This window comes from Pimephales promelas, chromosome 19 (assembly GCF_988280905.1).
Source record: "Pimephales promelas chromosome 19, fPimPro1.hap1.1, whole genome shotgun sequence".
NCBI lineage: Eukaryota > Metazoa > Chordata > Actinopteri > Cypriniformes > Leuciscidae > Pimephales > Pimephales promelas.
Window position 1 is genome coordinate 3,612,670 of NC_142787.1, and position 21,623 is coordinate 3,634,292.

General features: G+C 38.5%; 1 protein-coding gene and 1 pseudogene across 4 annotated transcripts in view; one reads left to right on the forward strand and one right to left on the reverse strand.

Moving 5' to 3' along the window:
• Positions 1–3,569: 3,569 nt before the first annotated feature.
• LOC148970704 (uncharacterized) lies at positions 3,570–20,975 on the reverse strand (annotated as a pseudogene).
• The window catches only part of gabra1 (gamma-aminobutyric acid type A receptor subunit alpha1), a 40,726-nt gene continuing 38,974 nt past the window's right edge, over positions 19,872–21,623 (forward strand). The window contains exon 1 of one of the 4 annotated variants that reach the window (XM_039688209.2): positions 19,872–20,364. The gene's annotated coding sequence lies outside the window, so the exon portion shown is untranslated. Of the gene's footprint in view, positions 20,365–20,618; positions 21,098–21,623 lie in introns of those variants that run through there. The other 3 variants (XM_039688206.2, XM_039688205.2, XM_039688207.2) reach the window with 3 other exon arrangements.

Sequence of the window (21,623 nt, forward strand, 5' to 3'; positions counted from 1 at the left end):
AGCACGCGCTCTGATCAGTAGGTGCAGAAACCGCTCACTATTCACCTCCATCAGTAGCAGCCTCCGATCGCACCACTAACTCCGCCTCCGTTTCCCTCCTCAGCTGATATTAATATTTAAACATTCTCTATGATAAAAAATGTTTGTAAAAACTATTTTAATATCACGGTTTTGGCGGTTGTAGAGTTATAATGATGGTGTTCAAATACATAACATTAGACTAACGTTAGCCATCTTATAGTATCTTGATTCAGTATGCTAGTATTTATTTGAGATATTGTTTTTTTTTTATTAATTGAGCAGCAGAAAAAATATTCTTTGTATTAGTCGTCCAATTAGTCATTAGATTAGTCGACTAATCGATAAAATAATCGCCCAACTAATCGTTTAGTTAATAATCGTTTACCCCAGCCCTACGCCATGTCCCATCACCACATTCCGTAGGGGCGGCCAGCTTTTCAGGCTTGGCTCCTCAGTAAAAATCTGCAATCGCACTTTATGCTCATTATATACCCGTGTTGCAAGGCTGAACGGCTTTTGCGAATGATTGCATGTCAATGTGAATTGGCTTGTTTAGTTTCACTCAAAGTAGATAGATTGGCCTCTCTAGCGAGATTTCTATTTGTCGTTCTCGACGTGGCGACTCCGTTCCCTCTTTCAGGGAACGAGGGTTACCATATGTAACCAAGATGTTTTCTCACTTGATCATACCTTTCATCCAAATATTGTAATATGTTCTGTTTTTACCATGTTACAATTTTACCACTCCACTTACTTACTAAACCGATCACGCATTTGGTGAGGGAGCACTGAGTCTTGGTCTGACTTTGACTGGAACATAAACTTCAGAATAAGCAGGGAGACATTCCTGTTTATATGTCATGAACTAAGACCTCATCTTGAACAGACGACGATATGCTACAGAAGACCTTTAAGCCGTTGCAGTGGCTTTATGGAGACCATCTACTAACACGAAGTTTTAGACCATCTCTCACCTGTTTGGAATAGGAATCTCTACAGTGTGCATAATAACAAGAGCAGTTTTGCAAGGAATTGTACAAGTTATAATTCCACAGTTTATTAAAGTGCCACACAGAAATTATTTGAGTGTAATTGTTAATGGTTTCAGAGATAAATGGGGTTTCCCTCAGTGTGCTGGTGCCATTGATAAAACTCGTGTTCATCGCTGAACCTTTTTTTAAACAAAGGTAGATTTATACAATCACAATGGTTATTATTCAGTACTGCTGTAGGCTGTTGTGGACCATAAGCTACAGTTTTAGAATATTAATGTTGGATGGCCTGGAAAGTTGCATGTTGGACGTGTTTTTGCAAATAATAGCCTTTTTAGAAAAAGTATTTCCAGCATGGACTGAAGATTTTTAGGCTGTACCTATCCTTTAACAATAATAGGTGATGCTGTTCTTACCTCCTTTTGCCATGTTTACAGATACCATTTGCAGATGGACAAGGTTTCACTTAAGCCCAGTACAACTACAGAATAACCTGTGCAAGAATGGGCTCTGACTGGGTTTTTGGAAGACTAAAAGCTTGCTGCCGGTGTTTGCTCAAAAGGAACAATCACCCTACCATCATCATCATCATCATCATCATCAAGTGCAATAATTGCTTCTTGTTGCACCGCACAATATACACTCACCTAAAGGATTATTAGGAACACCTGTTCAATTTCTCATTAATGCAATTATCTAATCAACCAATCACATGGCAGTTGTTTCAATGCATTTAAGGGTGTGGTCATGGTCAAGACAATCTCCTGAACTCCAAACTGAATCTCAGAATGGGAAAGGAAACTGACACACAACCTTGAGGCGGATGGGCTACAGCAGCAGAAAACCCCACCGGGTACCACTCATCTCCACTACAAATAGGAAAAAGAGGCTACAATTTGCAAGAGCTCACCAAAATTGAACAGCTGAAGACTGGAAAAATGTTGCCTGGTCTGATTTCTGTCTCGAGTCTCGATTTCTGTTAAAACATTCAGATGGTAGAGTCAGAATTTGGCGTAAACAGAATGAGAACATGGATCCATCAAGCCTTGTTACCACTGTGCAGGCTGGTGGTGGTGGTGTAATGGTGTGGGGAATGTTTTCTTGGCACACTTTAGGCCTCTTAGTGCCAATTGGGCATCGTTTAAATGCCACGGCCTACCTGAGCATTGTTTCTGACCATGTCCATCCCTTTATGGCCATCATGTACCCATTCTCTGATGGCTACTTCCAGCAGGATAATGCACCATGTCACAAAGCTCGAATCATTTCAAATTGGTTTCTTGAACATGACAATGAGTTGACTGTATTAAATGGCCCCCACAGTCACCAGATCTCAACCCAATAGAGCATCTTTGGGATGTGGTGGAACGGGAGCTTCGTTCCCTGGATATTCATCCCACAAATCTCCATCAACTGCTAAATGCTATTCTATCAGTATGGGCCAACATTTCTAAAGAACGCTTTCAGCAACTTGTTAAATCAATGCCACGTAGAATTAAGGCAGTTCTGAGGGTGAAATGGGGTCAAACACAGTATTATGGGCCGTTCACATATCGCGCCTAAAAACGCGTAGAAAACGCTAGGCGCACGCGTTCTCCTTTTTCCAAAGAAGCGCTAGGGCGGTTGCACTCCGGAGGCGTCTGTCGTTGCTAAGCAACCATCAGCTGCGCTCTCCATTACATGAAGGAAATTTCAGCAATGGATTTCCACCACCGAAAAACCTTTGCTGTAACTCTGTTACAAGATTTATTTACTCAGAAAAGTAAAAAAACGCCGCAGTGTTTGGGTGCACCCCATACTACAAAAACGCAAGAACCATGGGGAATTTCACCAGCTGATTCAGGAACTCCGCCTGGACAATGGGAGGTTCAAAGCCTATTTCAGAGTGGACAAGGACCAGTTTGATTATATTTTAAGAAGAGGTAACAAAAATGGCGAGGAAGCTGATTGGTTGACGTGACACGTGACCTACGGTGCGCTTGCGGCATTCTGAAAAGTTGAGATGTTTTTATCTCGATGCGGCGCGGACGCGCCTGGAAAAAACGAGCGCGTCGCACCGCGACCGCGTCGCTTCCATTATGAGCGCGCATACCGCGCGCCTACATTTGAAATAACGAACTTGAGCGCGCAAAAGACGCGATATGTGAACCGGCCCTTAGTATGGTGTTCCTAAAAATCCTTTAGGTGAGTGTATATATATATATATATATCGAATAAAATGATGGACGGCTTTCAGATTTTTCTGTCACTGCTAAAGAATTCTGTCAATGACGTAGAATTTTTTGGTTAATGCAACCTCTGATATATAATGTGTGTGTGTTGTGTGTAGTATATACAGTGCAGGTACACACATTTTATACTGTTGGAAACAACTTTATTGTCAGTGTGTTGTAAAACTGCCACATGTCAACAAATAATTTTTCAAAATACCGCTCATCACAAAACACATAAATATTTATATGTAATATATATCGAAACTAAAATTGTCTGGTTATGTGTTAACACGTGGATAAAGTATTTATCTTAAGAACAAACCTTGTAACAAATAAGGGAAATTTCCATCAACAATTTCAGTTGAATCTGGAATTTCATTATTTATCAGAACTGCTTAACTTGTGCAAGATAGAAGACAGTATCTGCACACTACTGCTGGTACTACTGACTCCTTGACCGGTAAATGAAGCACTTGGTTGGTGTACGACAGTCAAAGTATGACAAGACGGTTATTGAGTTGGATGGGTTTGAGAGACCAATTCACTGGGGCACAACGGTGTGTTCATAGGAGGAAAAGTGTTAGTTACAGCCGAGCTCATCACTTGACACGGCATCCTCATCATAGCCTAATCATGTTCCATCCGTGCACAGTGTCGCCTCTCTTCCACTTCCATTTGGAGCTTGTAACGCTCTCGTTCCAACTCCAATTCCCTCTGGTGCCTTTCCTCTTGTTTCGAAAAAAAAAAAAAAAAAAAAAAAAAAGCAATAGTCTTTCTTCTGCTGGTCAATGATTGAAGAAATGAAAGTGGTAATTTGTTGTAGTGAGCTTTTCTTCTCTACCTGGATGGATTTGCTAGCCTTTCTCTTTGCTTCAGCTGGATGACTGCTTAAAAATCCCCTAATCACCGATTTCTACTGTAGATCCAGTAGAACGTGTGGAGCTGTCATGAATTCTGATGCTGCTGTTGTTGTCGTCATCAGTTGCTAATGAAAGATGATGGGAACAACATGTAGGGCAAAATGTTGCTAATAAAATAGGACTTAATGCTACATCTATTTCTAGTCTGATTTAATGAATATTCCTCGCTCAATACAAGTTTCATTTACTGAACAGCATTTATGGAATAATGCTGATTAAATTATTGACATGATTTCGATTCATCCTTCCTTAAACCTTATGTGCTATTTGTGGTCTTTTTGATCCCAAATGATGTTTAGATGAAAACAACGTTTTTCTTTATATTATTTCATCAAATGGCATGAGACTTAGTGTCATGCTTGCAAAAACAAAACAAACAAAAATTAATCGGAATGATATGTGGTTGTATGTTAGCGTGATTTGCGTCATGAAGCAGGCATAAAACCAGTCTAATGGCATGACAGAACGTCATGTGACGTCATGGACCAGGAAGCTATAAAGCACATGTGATCAAACAGTGTCAGCTTCTGATTGGCTGAAGCAAGTCGATCACGGCCATACAGGCCTTTCCACTCATTTTCGTAGGACTTTACAATCTGGAACTTGCTCTACACCAGGTTGTCAGGTGTTTTCGTCTTAGTGTGCTCACAGTGAAGCATGGCATTTTCCCAAAGCACCCTTGACGCAGCGCGAGTTCTCTCGCAAGGGAACGTCTCGGGCAACAACTGTAAAGGCCATTGCACACCGAGTACGAAATATTTGTATGCGTATTTTCGTGTTCGTCAGCCTAAAAATTTGTCACGCATAGAAACCTTGCACACCGAGTCCGTTGTGTATTTCTTAAACCTTTGCGGGAAAAAACGCAAAAATACCAAATGGATTCGTCAAGCAGTGAGGATGATTTTTGCCCTCTCTCTTATTGAAAAGAGAAGAAAGAGAAAATATTACGTCCCAATCCTGAAATTGCGCCGAGAGGAAGTCGAGTTCCTTATCAAGGAGTTGCGAATTTATCCTGAGCGATTCAAAATTTACCTCAGAATCTCAGTGGGACAGTTCGATGCTTTGCTAGCGATCCTGGAGCCACATATTAAAAACAAGACCACCAATTTCCGTGAACCAATCGATTCTGAACGGAGACTGGCAGTGTGTCAGTCTGAAATGGACCAGGTATGGACACACACACGGACAAACACACACCCGCGCGGCCCGTTGGAAGCGCTGGGCAGACAGAACAGCTAGGCTGTTATTGTGTATATTGTGCCCAAATAATACATTAGTTATCGAATAGGCTGCTCAATCACACCTTATTCGATCCTAAATTTCAATCTGATTGAAAGGGGAGGTTTATTAATTTCATAATCCAATATAGAGAAGAGAACATAAACACTTGATCGAATTGAAAACCGAAACTGAAAGCACGGCACATATGTGCAATGATTTGAGGACGAGCTCCCTCCGGCCCTGAATTGTCAAAAGACCTCTCAAAATGCTGGCTCTGGATGCGAAAAACGCAGAAAATCGAACCCGATCCGATTCATTTTATGACGGACGAAAGTTTCAGAGCCGGTGTGCAAGCGTGATTGACATAACGTGAGGTCGAATTTTTTTTTTTACGTGCGAAAATTTCGGATGCGAATTTCGGACTCGGTGTGCAATGGCCTTAACCCTTGTTCCCTGAGAACGGAAAGAGACGCTGAGTCTCACTGCAATACTCCTTGCGTCCCTGTGTTTGACTTGCTTCGGCCTATTAGCTGACAATGTTTGGATTCAATGTGCTTTATACCTTCCTGGTCCTGACATCACCCCACCTGCGATGTTCCGTGCCATTGGACTGAGTTCACAGACGTGCTTATGATGTAAGCAGAGGTTTATATATTGCCATTCCTAGTATTTAATTATTATTTTTTTGGCCATTTTAAGTGTTGGCTTTGTAAACATGTCATTAAGCCAAATTTTCTCTTTGAAGATAATTGTATAATGGGTCTATGAGCAAATTAATATGAACAGGTAAAGCAGGTCTGAAATGAACACACAATTCTCTTCCTCATCATTCATGTCAAACTTACCTCTATGACATTGATTATGTTCGCACAGGGGCTTGTCCCAATGATTTCGTTGAACAAATTGTAGAGAGGCCACTGGACATCGGCTGATTACCCACTACACCTTAGTTTATCTTGTGTATGGCCATATATGTCTGGCATCATTTTTTTTTTACTTTTCGGTTCAGTTATATCCACTGTCTTTCAGTTTTGCGTAAAACTTCTGCATCACTGTGGGTGGCTGATAGTTGTTGCTTTATTTAGTCTTCCTAGCAAATTTGGAGAAGTCCTGTAGTTTCCCCAAGTCCATAACTCTTCCAGCAGCAGCCATGATGAATATTACCATTTGTATGGAGGCGTTTTACGACCAAATTAATAAAAATACACAAATGCAAAAAGTCAAGTGAGCCTCGTTTGTGATCAGATTGCGAATTTTCAGCAAACCATACCATAAGATAAAAGCGAACCATACTCAGACCACCTCCTGAGCCGGTCTCGAATCGGTTCATACATGGGCCAAAAATCCAGCAAACCACGCTCAGACCCCTGAAAAAGGACCAAGAGTGAAAACAGCCTTACTCTTTTCATTCATACCTTCATTCCATTTCCCTTTCCTGAAGATCCTGAAGCCATTCAATTTCATTCACAAAATTGCTGCTGTAATCACCACCCATCCATCCGCCTTTCTGATTCCGACTGCCTGACAGCAATTTCACCCCCAGCTGATTTCATCATGTCACCATGCTATATAAATACCCTACTTAGAGGTAGGTCAATGCCCCCTAATGGTGCGGAGAAATATAACCGTTGCCATAATTAACTATTCTCTATTCTGTCCTGTCAACTTGTCCGACTTTAATAGCGGCACTGCCAATGGGAAGAACATCCATGTGCGACTGTATAGACAAACACACACTAAACCATTCACGCTTTGGTTCTTTATTAATCATGCACGGCATGGATCTTGTGGAGCTTTGAATGTGACTTTTTCATTTCAAACTTCCCAATATTAGTTATATCCAGAATGATAATCTATCAGCGAATGTTCCTGAAGAAATAAATTAAGCAATATCCTAACCAGGCTCAGATGGATTTACATCAGAATGATTTCCGCCCTCGTGGCGAGAGGAATATTACTCTTTTGATTTCTTCTCTGCTTGTTTGCTGTGTCTGTAACCTGCTATACGCGACTAGTCTACGCCTGCCAAGCTCTCCAGACATCCGCATCTCTGTTATAGACTCATTCATAAACTCTTCACAACATCTTAACACCTCGAGGAGAAAGTGAAAGGAGGATACGAGGAACAACGCGGAGAATACATCACGAAACCGAAGGCTTATTTACGAGCTGGCATTTTGTTTGCCTGGTGCCTGCTGGATGTGGTTTACAGGTCTATCATACCAGAATGCTCCTAAGTCTGTGAAAGCTGCTTATTTTTCTAACTTAATTGGATCCAATCACTCTAACCCAAAGGTTCTGTTTTCAGTCATTCGGTCTGTTGTAAATCCATCTGTTAACACATTGTCTGTTGCCACAAATGCTCTATGTGAAGACTTTTTACTAACCAAAGATTTTTTACTAACAAAATCACCAAAATAAGACTTGTGTCTGCCCTAATTTAACTGTCCTCCCAATCTTGACACCTGATTCTGTTTTTTGGGAGATTTTTGATCAAATCAACCTCCAGACACTGAAAGACGTGACTGTCAAGCTCAGACGTTCATTTTGTCCTAATGATATTATTCACCCAAGATTTTTAAAATTAATCATTGATTCGGTTGGGCCAGGTATGGGGTCTCGTATCAACAAGTGTCTCAAAATGGGCTCTGTTCCTGCCAATCGTACAGTGGCTACAGTAACTTTTGTCAAATAATTGAGGTTTTTCAATTTGGTTTTAGGACTACTCACAGGACTGAGTCCACCCTCCTGAGAGTACTAAAGGATTCTGATTCTAGAGATACTGTGGTTCTTGTTCTCTTAGATCTTTCGGCAGCTTTTGACACCATTGCCCACCCTACTATTTTAGCTTGACTAGAGACTTAGGTGGGTCTAAAGGCTTCTGTTCTGACATGGTTTCAGTCATACCTGTCTGAAAGAAAGTGTCCAGTAAAGATAAAGGTAATTTCTCCAGCTCTATGGCACCTCTGACCTATGACTTTCACAAAGCTCTATTTTGGCTCCTTCTCTATTTTCTCTCTACATGGTACATGGTACATGGTCTACTGGGTGCTATTCTAAGGAAACATGGTGTAGGTTTTACACAGACATTTATATTTCAATAAAAAGAAACAACCCTAGCATTAAATTCTCTTCTGCTACGCTTATAGGAGTTCATTGTTTTGGGGCCAAATGAAAATTCTCATTGTATAAGCTCTGATTTAGGGAGTTTAAAGCCGGTGGCACCGCCACCCCGGTGCCTTTAGGTAACCGGAACCGGGAACCGGGGTTGCGGTGCCACCGGCTTGGGCCCGTAATCGCTGCTCGCAGCTATATTTTATATTTGAGTCTGATAATGTTTTGCTACTCCTGTTTTAAGGTTGCTCTTAGCTTTGATACTTTATTTGTGTTTTATGTGTTCTTATTATTTATATGGTTGTTCTTTAAAGCACTTTGGTCAGCCTTGTGCAAGTTCATGTAATTAAAATGAACTTGATCTTGAACTTGATGGCGAGAGGAAGTTATTTCTGTAATATACAGGATTGACCATACAAGATCTTTTGAAAGATTTAAAATAAAAAGTGATCTGACAAAGATGTTCATACTGAAAAGGGGAACAAGACAGGGGAACAAGACTTTGTCCCCTCTTCTCTTTGCATTATTTATCAAACCCCTGGGGAAGTGGATTAGACAAATTTCAAAAATAAAAGGATATAACAAAAGACGAATAGCATTAAATAGCGCAATGGGCTATATGCACGCATAAGTTCCGCATTTGACGCAATGATGCTCGTCAGTTTTCGGTTGGGGAGATTAAAGCGGAGGAAAACCGAGGAAAACGGGATTATAGCAGAGTCTTCCAAATGTACTGTCCTCCCGTCTTTGAAACGAAACTTTCATCCGTTTAGATGTAATTTTATATATAGTTATGTTTATTTAAAGTAATTTTAAAAACAAGCATAAACACAACGAGGGGTGTCTGTTTTGTCTGTTTTTGTGACTAACGTTTCTTTAATATAACCATGGAGTATAAAATTCGGCAACACATTAAGAGTTTTCAGTGGTTCATAAGATTAGCCTAATTAGAATGTGTAAGTAAATGATTAATAAACTATTTAAATGTACATTCATACATCTTATTATTCAGACATAATAGTAAATAGCGATGGACTTTAGTATTTACGCTGTAATTCAGGGTTCGGGTAGTTATAAAGCATTTATTAATGGTCAGTTAACTGTTTGTGAGCTCATCTAAAGTGAGGACAATTCATGCCTTGTAAAGTATTAATAAAGGAGATTTAAAGACTGTGTTAAATATTTCTATGTTCTGTATCACTGTGTTATAAAAATGACGCCTTTAAATCTCCTTTATAAATGCTATTTACTACATTTACTTACACTTTCTAAGTAAAATTATAAATGACTGACAACTCTTAAATAACTGGTTTGTAAATAATGTTATACTTCATTTAGAAATTATTAATTTATCATTAACAAAGTATGAACATAAAATTGTTAAACGCATTATGGATATGCTTATAAATCAAGAAAAAAGCATTTATTGCTGTATTTATAAACTGCTTATTAATGTCTATTAAGGCTTTATAAATGATGAATTAACTGTTTACTAATGCTTAACAAATGATTAATAGCGTGCAGTTCTCGCTATTACATCGGATTCTACGATCGGCGAAAGTTATTGAGCATCCTTAGACCTTCACTGGAAATACCGCTGTGCATAGAGCCTATTTGCGGACGATGTGTTAAAATATCTAAAGGATCCTTTGGAGTTGCTTGCAAAGCTTAAGGTTACATTTAAAATCTATAGATCTCTTTCCGATTTTAATTGAATAGATGAATTATAGGGCAAATATGTATACATTTATACTTTTTGTAAACTTGTCATCTAATTCGATTCTTAAAGGATTGGTTCACAACAGAATTAAAATTTCCTGCTAATTTACTCAACCCCATTTTCTCCAAGATGTTTATGTCTTTCTTTCTTTAGTCAAAAAGCAATAAAAGCTTTTGAATGAAACTTTCCAGGATTTTTCTCCATATAGTAGACTTCGATGGGATGGTTTAAAGGTACGAATTGCGGTTTTCATGCAGTTTCAAAGGGCTCTACACGATCCCAGCCGAAGATTAAGGGTCTTATCTAGCGAAACAATCTGTCCTTTTCTAAAAAAAAAGAAAATATGTATACTTGTTAACCACAAATGGTCATCTTGCACTAGATAGGATGCGGTTCAAAAAGGTAGGGTAGGGCGAAGACCTCCATCTCATTTTCTCCTCCAACTTCAAAATAGTCTGCCATCATTGTTTTACCTTTTTATTTATTTATTAATTTATATGATTAGTAAATGGCGTTTGACTTGCATGTTCGCTTTGTTAACACTGCTGTAGGTCGGTACTTCTGCCTATGTCATGCATGACAGTTCAACGTGATTTCCCGGTTGAGAAAGACTGTTCTAAAGTTATTTATGAATCCACAGCTGCTATAAGACATTGCTAAAACGGCAAGGGATATCTCTTGATGTAATCACCTGAACATTTTTATCCCATCTGTGCACATCTGTCTAAAGTGATGGATATGGCCATAATAAGGAATCACACTTTTTTACTCTGCCAAAAAGATTTAAAACGGATACCAAACACTTTATATGATAAACTTTAATGATTGCAATAATTATATCTTTAACTAGGCTATATCATTATAATAGAACCACCCTAAAGGGAGCCACTCTTTCTGATGTTCCTTATTTTCCCTATGCGCAAACATTTGCATATTTCTGATTGATGGCACCTTGAGAGTGCTGGACAGAAGCTATGCTAATGTAGATGAACACACCCTTGAATTATTTTTGTAAGTGTGACACAAAAACACATTTAGCTTAAGTGTGTAAGAGCAAGTGTGATGTGTCTGTGTTGCAAAGGAAATGATAAACGCTACATGAAAACAAGGTTAACTCCACATTACCATGGAAACACACTGGTGCCGAGCTGGTTCTATATGCTCAAGCCAACTTTCTGTAAATCCTCTACCACCTGTCACCAGCTGTTCTTGCTATTTGAACCTCTAGTAAAGCCACTGGGAGAATAAAGTAGGGTCAAATGTGTTTTAAAATAACACAATATACTACTATATTTTCATTAATTCAAGCATTATTCCATGCATAATGGAATGTGAAATACTCATGAAAAGTCTAAACTGCCTCCAGTTGTTATATGCTGATGATGGTAATGACCTAGACAATGATCCCATGGTTGATTGTCAATTGGCATGAATAAACTCAATTAACCCTGTGGCAACATAATTTTTGCCATTAAAAAAGTAACATTCCTTAAATTTTGAAAAAAAAAAAAACTCTTTTTACACAATATTGGACAAAGTAAATGATAAGTAATTCAATCTTCTCAGTTTTTGCACAAATTAAAGACTGTATTCTTCAAATTCAACCACATTCTTTGTTGTAAGAAAAACAGAGGAAACTAATTATTATTTTTTTCTTTCATTTTTCTTTCATTTTACTGCTAGGAAAACAATCTTAACCTTGAATATGTATTAATATTTTAAGGGTTTCAAGACCTATTATATACCCTTTCTATAAAAGCACTTACAATACTATTATCCTACATTACAACAGATGTTGATCAATTACTGATTACAGGTTTAGGAAATTGTGTTCATGCTCTCACAATCACTCTGGTTGAAATAGCTGGGCTTCTTCCAAATGCTGTTTCAGACTTGATGAACCTTTGTCTAACCTGCTATACTCTTGACCTTCATCAGTTTCCTCCCTCTGAAGACTGGCAGAGAAGGCTTAAACTTGATTATAGACCTCGTGTCAGAGGGTAATAATTACTACGTCTTCCAAAGCTTCTTTTCCCAATGATCGCTGGATTTTTTTTTTTTTTTTTTTGGCTGTGCTTTATTATGTTGTCCTTGTATTCAAAATATTTTGTCATTTTTCCCAATTGCATTTTTCCATCTACTGTATGTATCTATAAATATGTGTTATGCATAAAATATTACTCTTTTTTTGAAATTATTATAAGATCCATTTTGGATCTGGGCATAGTGAAATATTCTATCATTTTTAATTCCTGCGGCGCGAATAAGGCGTGGAGCGTGGAGCGGAAGACGCTCTAGAACTTTTTTCTTTGGAGCGGGCTCTGGAATTTCACTCACTGGGAGAAACTTGAAAAACTCACTCACTGGAATGAACTTGAGAATCTTACTCACTGGTGTTGATTTGATTTCCCTCTATGGAACAGACTCGGGGGATTTTACTTTCTGAAACAGACTTGGGGATTATATTCTCAGGAACAGACACAGGAAAAGTTACTTAAAATAATCTTTTCTGGAACAGATATGGGGATTTTACACACAGGAATGGACTCAGGAATCTCTCTCACTGGAATGGACTCTGGAAATTCTCTCACTGGAGCGGAGACTGGAATTTCTCTCACTCACTCTGGACTGCGCTTATGGGCTGGAGCCGACACTAGACAGCACTGGGCTGAGCTCTGGGATGAGAGCGAGCATTGGGCCGAGCTCTGGGAAGTGAGCAGGCTCCTGGATGACTTTGGGAAGTGAGCGGGCATCTGGTTGTGCTTGGGGCAGTGAGCAGATTCTGGACCGGACTCTTGACTGAACACTGGAGCGTTAGCAGGCTCTTGAGCTAACTCGTGGGTTAGAATAGACTCTGAACTGATTCTAGGACTGAAGCAAATTTTGGAGTTAACTCACAGGACAGAGAATATATTGCTCTAATGTTCAGCCATGCACATCCCAAAGCACCCTTCAATGCAATTGTTTGACCAAAACTTCCATGGAAAATGAACATAGGTAAACTGTAGAAGCCAGCTCCAGGAAGTCCACAGCCTACTCCTCAACTAGATGGCCATTTTGAGTGAGGGAGTACAACTGATCAATCAGTTGGTGAAGTATGCTCATGCTCCAATTGGTTAGGTCTGTCAGGAAATACAGACTCGCAGAAGTAGTGAGAAACAATAAGCACGTTTATTCTACACAGGTAAATGGTAAGTACATTGCAGGTAGACAACAACCAGGAAGATTATGAAGATGAAGCAGTAGAACACATGTATGTATCACCACAAGCACCCAAAACACCAGTATAACGATGAGTATAGAAATAAGGAGATAACATCCACAACTTGGGTGAGTCCTAGTTGAGACTAGACAATGATTGTGCGTGTGGTTCAGGCTTTTAATGAGTGGAGCTGATGAGGGTGATTGATTGCAGGTGCAGGTGATGATGGGGTGTGTGTAGGTGGGAGTCAGGAAGAATTGTGAAGTGTAGTGCTAAGGAGAAAGGTGAATCATGACACCCATAGGATTTTGCAAGCAAGGTCATGGCTCAAAGTGTCTTTATGTGGGTGCAATATAATATTTTTTTCTCTCAACATAAGGGGGGTCTGGTTAAAAAAGCCTAGGAACCATTGAATTAGACTATATTTAATATAATGTAGAATATTTGTTCAAAACTCTCACTTTGACAATCATTTTTTTTTACTTAATTTTTTCTTATCACAGATTTAGAATAATGTTCTTTGCCAAATTGTATCATTTTATCATTTTATTAATTTTATAATTTATCATTTTTTTATCATTTATCACATATATCAATTTTATAATTTGATATTTTATCATTTTATTAATTTTATCTATCAATTTAATTCCATCATTCATATAGTAATTTCTTTAGAAAGTAATATATATATATATATATATATATATATATATATATGAAGAGTTCAGATGCAAAAGCCTCTAAATGCCATTTGAAATTTTCTTCTTTAATGATGATTTTTATCAAACTTGTATATTTAAGTTCAGTAATTTCACTTAAATAACAATTAATAGGTAATTATCATTGCCATTTAAGTGAAATCACTGAACTTAAATAATACAAGTTTGATAAAAATCATCATTAAAGAAGAACATTTCAAATGGCATTTAGAGGCTTTTGCATCTGAACTCTTCATATATATACTGTACAAATGCAGAAAAGACTCTTTTCCATAGAAAAGATTCTATATTTTATCTTACTTCTCTATCTTGTCTCCGGATTAATTCCATGTGTTGGTGTCCTGGCGGATGACATTCACATCTGGTTTGGCAGGCAAATCTTATGAGTACCTTCTGACACTTTTTCTACCCGTCATGTGATTAAATGTGCACCTCACTGTATCTCGCGCTTCAGAAACCAGGAAGCCTAGTTGCTGGTTCTCCCAAAATAGTGACAAAATCTGGCAGCCTTGAACAGTTGAGGCGCATAGGTGTTGATTATGTCACTTCTTCCAGCGTTTCATTCAGAGGCGAGAATAATCTGAGATTCGTCCTTCTCTACCTATTTCAAGCGTGGGTTGACAGTTACTGTCATAGCCTCAGGCCAATTCTAGTGACACAATCATAACTCAGAATTGGAAATCAGACATTTACTTTTCTCTTGAACAAGCTGAAACTTTTTGAAACTGTGATAAGTAACTTATAACTTATAGGTAAATTTATATAAGTAAATTTTGATAAGTAAATTTAAGTAAAATTTTGTAACTTATTCTGTAATAAGTAGTGTTATTTTAACTTAATAGCAACTTTACTATTAAGACCAACACTTAAAACTGATTAAAGTCCCTGTAAAGGCAATTCTACAAAAAAGTTCTAAACACATTATAAATGTTACATATGTTTTGCTAAAACATATTACAAAGACTGTGAACTGTGAAGTACTGAAATACGGAGTTAGACCGTTAAACAGTTTTTCACCATTGCAATTTTTCAGATTGTTTGGGCGGGGCTAAAACAGGGCTCAATAACGCACTGGAGCCCATGAGCTCCTGGAGACGCCCCTATTTGATGACGCATCTCTCCCCTAACACACAATAACACTCCCCGAGCACATTCGCATTCACCGCTCAATCGCGAGTGACTGTCAGCACTATTAGTTACTACAGCAGAGCCTACAGTTTTCTAGCTAGCTAAGCCTTCGACACGGACATGCATATCCCTAAAAACGATCACATCAAGAAGAGGTTTTTAGACAACCAACCTTGATGAAGAGCTGAGGATCACCGCCAACACCCACCTCTGTAGTGATCATTTTACACAGTTTACACGTGTTTTCATGCATGTGTCTTTAAATGCAAATAAGCTGCTACTCCCCTCCCATGTTTCCAGAAGAGGGCGGAGCCAGTACAGATTAATGGATATTCTGCCAAAAACTAACAACACATCTGTTTAGTTTTAATTATCTTCTCTATCGCGGTCGTCATGGTCACGCTCACGCGATATTGCAGTTCTTCATCATCATATTATCTGCATGCGTTTTAAAGCCATCAGTCGATACTTCTGATATACCGTTTTCTGAATGAATACACGAAAGCTGGCCAGTGAGTATTAAACTAAGTTCTTAAAAATCTTACAAATACATGTCTTACAAATAAATATAAAGTTATATATATATGAAGAGTTCAGATGCAAAAGCCTCTAAATGCCATTTGAAATTTTCTTCTTTAATGATGATTTTTATCAAACTTGTATATTTAAGTTCAGTAATTTCACTTAAATAACAATTAATAGGTAATTATCATTGCCATTTAAGTGAAATCACTGAACTTAAATATACAAGCTTGATAAAAATGATCATTCTAGAAGAAAATTTCAAATGGCACTTAGAGGCTTTTGCATCTGAACTCTTCATATATATATATATATATATATATATATAAATCATGTGTATATTAGATATGTGTATTAAAGTAAAATCAACATAATATAAAGTACCTACTTCTTTACTGTATGCTGTTAATATAACTCAAAATCACTTACTGCTCTTGATTGAATTAACTGTAGTAGATTTATTAAACATGGCAGACTGTGTATAGCTAACTGAGGGCGGGGTCTATGCTAATGCCGCAGAGTCCGTCAGGAGTTGTGGGCGGGGCCTAAGCATTTGTGAAATCTCAAAAGCTATAATCTGCAAACAGCTTGTTCTGAGACACTCCTTGTAATTTATAGGGATTAAAAAAAGGAGAGTGGGTGGATTTTTACCATTGCAGGGTGGTTGTGTATACACACTGCCTACACGCATTTATGTTCAAACACCATGTAAAAATGAATTTTGCATAATAGGTCCCCTTTAATGTCTATTAAAGAATATTAAACCTTAAAGAAGGCAAGCAAGAGGTGAAACAGATGGCCTGAGAAGTATTAATATGTGCAGTGGTTTACTAAATCCCGAGCTTGTAATCACTGTTACATAAACTGCGCACTGTCTGCCCCATATTGGTTGGCATATTTTGTTGGCATACTGTGCATGAAGGATGTCCCAGCCTTGCTTGTTTTCTTCATTATTCTGGGTATTTAAGGACAAAGGTTTCTGGTTGTAGAAAGGATGTATTAAAATATGCGGCATTATGTTGATTTTGATCATATGCACAAGTGTGACGTTAAAATAGCATTTAGGAGGCACATTGCTTTGTATTTGTGAGACATTAATTGGAAATATACTCACAACATCAGCTTCAATAGTGAGTTTAGCGGCTTGTAATATTTGCTCACTGTAGCTGAACATTAATTTGTATTTTAACATGTCCAAACAGTGGTGATTCTGGGTAATATTGTGGACAGATGTTCAAAGTATAGAAAAAGCGTTAAAGTAACACCAGGTAGCTTTTGCTCTTGGGCTCCCCCTAGAGATGGGAAACAGTATTGTCCTCTACTGCTGTCGTAAACTGTCATCCTACATGCACGTGCATTTGTTGACAACTATGATAGCCCTGAACACTGTCGGAGGAGGTCACATGCAGGTGTTCTGCTTGCGTCGTGTGTGAAATGTCTTCATCCCAGGTACAGTGGCATATAATTCAGCATGTCATATGAATATAATTTCATGGGTTTTATTTTTTTTCTAACGAAAAATGTAGTAGCTAATCATTATAGTAGCTAGTCTATTGGTTACCGTTTTACTGAATCTATATGACGCTCCAATGCAACGTTTGAGTGGTAGATAATAACCATATACCGTCAATATAATATCAAGCTACCATATGAATCTGCAAATTTTACAAATCGATTTGCATTATAGCTTGAGGCAAGAAAAATAAACGAATATCACAGACATAGGTACCCTAAAATATGATTTTGTACATCGTATATATTTACTTGCAAGAATGTAGCCCTTACCAATCTTATAGCTAACCATCAAAAACTAGAATATCGTTTACGCTACCAGATTGATAATTGGCTACTCTACTATCACTTTGATTCATGAAGATAAACGGAGGATAAGATAGCTTCCGTAACATAGTCAGTCAGTCATAGTCCAAAAGCATGACAGCCAAATTTACATCGGTTGGCCCTCGAACCTCTTTCAGCTCACGCCAGAAAACCCTGGCCCAATGTTGATCCTCGTTCTGCCTTTAACGCGATCACTTTCTCTTTTTCTCTTTTTGCTTTGCTCCAATAAAACCTTTGCTTTCTTGTTGTTGTTTTTTTGCTGCTTCGGCCATGATTATAACGTTTGGCTCGCACGTCCAATTTTAAAGGGCACATATCATGCAAAATCCACTTTTTTAGCCCTTAAATGCATTTTGTTGTATATTTGGAGTGTTTATAAGTACAGAAAAGATGAAATTATTCTCTTCAGGTGCTTCGTTTATATCTTTATATTCTGTTTTGGTCATATTTTTCAACCTGTTCAGATTTTTCTATTCTCTATTACGTTTTTTGAACAATTACGTTACAGTATTTGCAGCGGAACTGACAAATAAGGACATTGACTACCGGTCCAATACTTCGAGCAATCTGCCCATATTATTTTTTGCAACTCCTTTTTATTTAAAGGGGCCGCTTCGAAACGACTTGCTCACAGAAGCACATCAGAAAAGGGGTAGAAAAGGGGCCTGTGGAGCTACAATAATGAGGAATTCAGACCCAAGCATTGCAGTTATGCTTTATATAGACCACAAATGTATGATTTATAAGTAAAAATGAATGATTTAAAAGCATGATATGTGCCCTTTAAGAAAGTGGGGGTGGTGGTGGAAGTGACGGATATAAGTCAGATTTTGTAGTTCTCTTTGTTCGCCGGTTACTACCCGAAACCCGAAGTTTAAAAGTACGATTAAAAACACTACAGACCCCGTCAGGCTATGGCAGACGTGTCATTCAACTCACAATTGTAAGTCGATGTACCATCACAAAAGACTTGGAAACATATTATGAAGGTTGAAAAGTTACCCGGTGTTACTTTAAAGACATGAATGAGAATTGAGATCATTAAAATAATGTCTAAAATTACTATATAAAGACAAATAACATTTGTCTGATTATGTTATACAATGCAAACCACTGTGCATTTAGGGCAGGCTACAAATGCTAATACAATAGAAGGACAATTATATCCATGTTTTACTTATGACCATGTCTGTGGAGTATTTTAAACCAAAATATTGTCCATGCACGGAAAATGATTCACATGCAACTAGTGTTCTCGAGTATACTCAAGACCGCTCTTTGTCTCGCAACCAATTTTTTTGTCTCGGTCTCAAAACGCATTCAAGACCCGTCAATACCACAACTGCTGGGATATCATTAAGTTACCAGTGCATTATCTGATTGATTTGTAAACATAATTAATGGAATTGGATATGAAACTCCTGATGCAATCAATAACTTATTACTCGTTTGGTTGCTTTTGCGCAAAAAAAATGTCACCAAAATGATTTCAACTTGTACCAGATCTTGTTCTGTATATTACTGAATAACATATGATACAATTAAACAATATCACAAACAAGAGAGCTGTTTTCACGAATATGAGCATTATTGCAAATGTGATATTGATTTTATACTAGGTAAAAACTAAAATTTATGTAGATTCAGATGCAACTTCAATCTGCATGATTTAATTTGATTAAAGTGTGTGTGTATTCTAATTGACATTTATCAGGCAGTTAATGTGGATTTTCAGATTAATTTGAGGAGTGCTGGTCTGGACTCGTTTTGGTCATGTCTTATTTTGAACACGCACTGGTCTTAATTTGGTCTCGGTTCGGTCTTGACTACAACATTACATGCAACCCTGGTCAATAATATTAATAAAATGATTGCCATTTTCACGTATTTATTTATTTATTTGGAAACAACATGATGACTTGCATCCAATATCACGCTTAATCAGAGGTTTCATCCAGTAGACCTCTGCTGTACAAACCCCTTGCTCCAGTCCAGTGCACGTGCTTGCTGTAAGAAACCTCATCTGGAGAGCGTTTTAAAGCTGTCTGTTGTCTCGTGTGCTGTCCGTGGTGCTGAAGTCATGCGGATCATGCATTCGAATGAATGCCACTGTCTAAATGTGAATCATTTATGAGTTCCTTATTAAACGAAGGGTAAAAACTTTCCTGACGCACATGACACCGTCTGCACAGTCACGTGCGAAACGTGATACGCAAGATCCGACTTCTATGCTCAGGTATTCCCAGAATGAAAACACGGCATTCGAGACGTTACAAACGGACTGATTCTGTTTAAAACTTTAAAACTAGAAGTGTTTGCGTTGCAGCTGTTGCTCGCATTGCATCAGGTTAAAGTTGCGCGAGCTGCGCCCGTGTCGCGCACGCATGAACATGTACATGAACGTCAAGACGCTGTGGAGTTTGAATGAATGCTTTCTTAGTGTTTCAATCCGTGCCATCGTCGCTCTCTAACACTCAGCAGGCTGAAATGGAAGCTCGCGACGTGGCCTCTAATAAGATGCGCTGTTTTCCTCGTTAATGTCACGTTTAAAACACCCTCCGGCTTTTAGTTTGAGTGCTCACTACGCAAATTATCAAAAAAAAAGCTCCTCTGCAGATGCGCTGTAAGGACTGCGGATCTTCCATAAGCATTTGTTTAAAAATATCAGTGCAATATTCCAGGCGGTGGGTGAGTCAGTGAGAAGAGGTGATTTTTTGGGGGGGGAGATAGATTCGAGTCATCGGGATTTTTCGGTGAGAAATTCAATGCATTCCACTTTATTTTTGGGTGTATGCATGTGCATGCACTGCGGTTTGGCATGCATTTTGTTTTGTTTTGTGCATGCATGTCTGTCATGCCTTGTACGTGGCAGCGCTCAACATCGTTGGTGTTATAATTAATAGCATGCTAATTGTGATGGAGATGATGCGCTTGGTGTTATTGTTCCAACGCAATGGAAGAGAGCGAGAACGAGGCGAAATCCGGGTAAAATGTAAGAGGATTTGATCCCCGACCACTGAAAGAGATTAAGTCGACAGCAGTGCAAGTGAAATTGTGCTGCATATAAAAATAGGACGGATTGGTCTTTCGATGTGAGATTGGTACCTTCCATTCTGTAACACAATCGCCATGCACCTCAAGTGATCTCATTTCGGGGACGTAGCACAGTTGCTGCTCTGCTATAGTAAAGCGTTATTGTTATGGATTTGGGGTTGGTAGATGACTAATTTGCTGTAAACCGGGAAGAGTTTCGATGAAGAGTGCGCGAGAGCTGCGCGCGCTCAGCAGCATCATCATCATCAGCAGCAGCAGTAGCAGCAGCAGCCTCGAGCTCAAATTCAGAACAGCTCGCATCTCCTCGCATCCAGACATAAAAGACGTTTGCAAAAGTTTGACGATAAGGTGCGATCTATTTGACGTAAGTGTAGCCTGTGTGACTTGATGGTTGTGTCTTGGAAATTGTATAAAAAACGACGGCATTAAAAGGTACTGCCATATTCCTGGAAATTGATTATAAGCTACTTTTATATTTTGATGTTGTGTGGTGTGCATGTTTGCTGCGAACTTGGCTATAGTAGTGCACTGTTTGCTTAATTACTCCAGTTTAATTACTGAACCCCGTGGCGCACGCCCAATACTAATTCTGGAGATACCTTGAGAGACGATGCACTCTCGCGACAGAACTCTAAAAGTGTGAATGTTATGGAGTGTGTACGCATTATAATCCGTGTGAAGTCAGGAAATGTTGCCCAGATGTATCCATGCATCATGGAAGTGCTGTAAATCAAGCTGTAAATCATTTTGTGTGATGTTTATGTGGGATTAGAGCACCGATCGTGTGTGTAATGATTTGCGTTAATGCGTAGCGCCGACCGTCGGAATGAAAACACACTGCTCTTGCCTATATTTCATAGCCTATGTATAGAACTCTGTTCGTATGATGCACAGCCTTAAATGTGCATGAGCACAAAATAATAGTCTAAAAGGTGGACGCGCGATTAAACATTTAGCA